Below are 2,889 nucleotides of genomic sequence, written 5' to 3' on the forward strand. Positions count from 1 at the left end.
ACAGAGTACGGTAAAGATATGTACTTGTTAGAAGGAAGGACAGGGATGGTAAGATAAGATAACCTGGGATAGCTGGAAGATGCTGCCTGGCATGATGGGAGAGGCAAACATATGAGGGACGTTTGAATGGGCACATGGATGTGAGGAAGGTGCAGGGATGTTGACATGGTGCAAGTAGGGGCAATCAGCCTTCGGGTGTTTCAGATTTGCTTCTCGCTGGTTTGTATTAACTGTGGGCCGAATGGCCTGTTTCTGTGTTGTTGTCCTCAGTGTTGCACGTTCTATTCGGTTCCATCCCTCACGTTCGATCCCGACCCCCACTCTCTCTGTGAGGAGCTTACGAGTTCCCACTGTGACCGTGTGAGGCTTATTCGGCTCCATTCGACTCAATGACAGGAGTCAGAGTAAACAAGCTGTGGATGTTTATGGAATTGAAGCGGTGGGGTTTGGGGTTTGAGATGGGACTGGTCCCCTGGAACAGTCATTGTCCTGACGGGTTTCAGGCCACCTTTGTTGTTACAAGTGGGAGGGCAATGATACTGAGTTATGGGATCAACACGTACAAACAAGCTGGAGGAACTCAACAAGTGGAGCAGCCTCTGTGGAAACGAGCAGTCAACGTTTCGCACTGAGACCTTTCGTCAGGACTGATGAAGGAGGGGATTTGGAACCCTATAAAGAGGTGCGGGGAAGGGGTGGGGTGGGTGGGAAGGAGAAGGCGGGTAGGTGCCAGGTGAAAAAACAATCAGAGGAAAGATCAAGGGTTGCGGAGGGGAAGCAGGGAGGGCTAGACAGGAGAGGTGAAGAAGGAATGTATGGGGAAAGCACAATGTGTAGAATAGTTTATAGGACCCCTACCCCCTCCTTCAGTCCTGACGAAAGATCTCGGCCCGAAACGTTGACTGCTCGTTTTCACCTGCTGCCCGACCTGCTGAGTTCCTCCAGCTTGTTTGTACGTGTTGATCTGACCACAGCATCTGCAGTGTACTTTGTGTTGACTGGGTTAAGGGATGTTGTTATTGGTCAGAGAGTAAACGGGACCTGAGCTGAATTTCAGATTAACACTAAATATTATTCTATCCCTCAGCTGCTAGCTGCACACACGATGATCCGTGTGTAAACTACACGGTCCTGGATCAGCCGTGGAGGAGCACAAATTGTTCCCAAACCGATTGCACCAACGGACAATGGATGGGTGATGGAAATCTTAGAGAAGGATGGTACAGATTTCACAGGTACTGTGAGGTGGTTATCACTGAGAAACTGGACACTGAGGGGAAATGCAAACAGAAGAACAACGGGAGTGTGAATGAAAAATGCAAGGAGACCGGGATTATCAATGACCACAATGAGTTGGGGAGTAAGTACAAGTGGAAGGGAGATCCCACCCTCTCGGGCTTAGAAATACGGGGCGTGTACAATTGAGAAGGAATTCACAGGATTGGCGGGCCATTGACCAGAAAAGGGGAACGGACAGGCTGAGTCTATGACATAGAACGAACTGTTGAAGTTTTGAATAAACTTCCTCAGATCAGGGTCTGACTTTCTGATTACTGTTCCAGTTCCGGAGGATGGACGATGCCCGAGACAGTCTTTCCAGAGGATCGCTGCTCCGGGGTGATCCCGGGCTGGTTAAACGGTAGGATCAAGGTTTACATCTATGGGGTTGGTTGTTTTTGTGAAGGGTCAGACTGAACACTTGGATCACTTCAAACACAGGCACTGAACCCAACCCCCCTGAGAGGAATCGGCACACGGACTAACCTCCGGCCGTGAGCCGTTGCTGCTGTGGGCAGGGTGGGGTGGGGAGAGGTAGTTGAGCGGTCTGCTATTTCACTGGTTCCCGTATCACACTGCCTGGCGTACTGTGGGACCGGGTACATTTCACAATGTTTATAAACGTTATTCCAGGTAGCCACCCCAACGTGACAGAAGGGGAGGTGACCAGGACCGTCTGTTTCACCTGGAATGAAGACACCTGCTACTGGAGCCGGGAGATCAAGTTGAAAAACTGCTCCGATTACTTTGTGTATCAGCTGAAGCCAACACCCTGTTCTAGAGCTGTGTACTGTACAGGTAGGTCACTGTTCCCCCGTGACACTGGAATATGGGTGTTCTGGGAAATATCTGGGACATCCCGTGTTACCAACATGAACACTGAGAGAAGTTTCTGAAGAGCTGCTGTACTGTGTTAAAACCATCGTCTGGTTGGATGGTGGAATCGACAAGGAAGTGAGGGAGTGGACGAAAGATAGCAGAGTGAAATAGTGACAGAAAGTGGGGGAGAAACGTAGGGGAAGATGGAGAGGAGGGAGATCTAGAGTGGAGACCGAGGGGTGAGGGGTGTAGAGTGAGAAAGATAACTGAGGGACACTGAGAAAGACCAAGCAGGGAGGAGGAAAGCGTGGATCATTGAGAGGGGAGGAGGGAAGGAGGGGAGGCGGAGGTTGGTAGAAGATGAGGGAAGGAAAAGACTGGCAGAGAGAGGGAGGTGGGGTGTGAGTGGGGAGAATGTCAAAAAGAGACAAAGTGTATGTAGAGACTGAGGTGAGTACGGCGGTATGAACAGGTTGAGGAGAGAGGTTGGGAGACCAGAGAGGAGTGGAAGGCAATGAGAGATATAATTGAGATTGGGAAGACTGACAGCAGGAAGGGGCAGAAGAATAACCGATAAAGTGGAGGATGATGGGATGAAGGAAGCTAAAGAAGATGTTTGTGTGATTAGAGAACAGAAATGTGTGACAGTGGAAAAGGAGGTATGGAAAATTCAGGGAAATGGAAAGAATATGTGAATGGAGCAAAACGGAGATCGGAATAAGAGAATGGTTGGATGTGGTGGTGACATGCCACAGGGAGGAAATGAGAGATTAGGTAAAAGCTTATGGACTG

The 2,889-nt window shown here is 49.7% G+C and overlaps 1 long non-coding RNA gene across 1 annotated transcript; it reads left to right on the plus strand.

Moving 5' to 3' along the window:
- Nucleotides 1–1,133: 1,133 nt before the first annotated feature.
- LOC140723761 (uncharacterized) lies at nt 1,134–2,041 on the plus strand. The gene is made up of 3 exons (XR_012097964.1): nt 1,134–1,235; nt 1,563–1,639; nt 1,912–2,041. It is a non-coding gene; the product is annotated as an uncharacterized lncRNA (long non-coding RNA).
- Nucleotides 2,042–2,889: the final 848 nt, after the last annotated feature.

This window comes from Hemitrygon akajei, unplaced genomic scaffold (genome assembly GCF_048418815.1).
Source record: "Hemitrygon akajei unplaced genomic scaffold, sHemAka1.3 Scf000134, whole genome shotgun sequence".
Lineage (NCBI taxonomy): Eukaryota > Metazoa > Chordata > Chondrichthyes > Myliobatiformes > Dasyatidae > Hemitrygon > Hemitrygon akajei.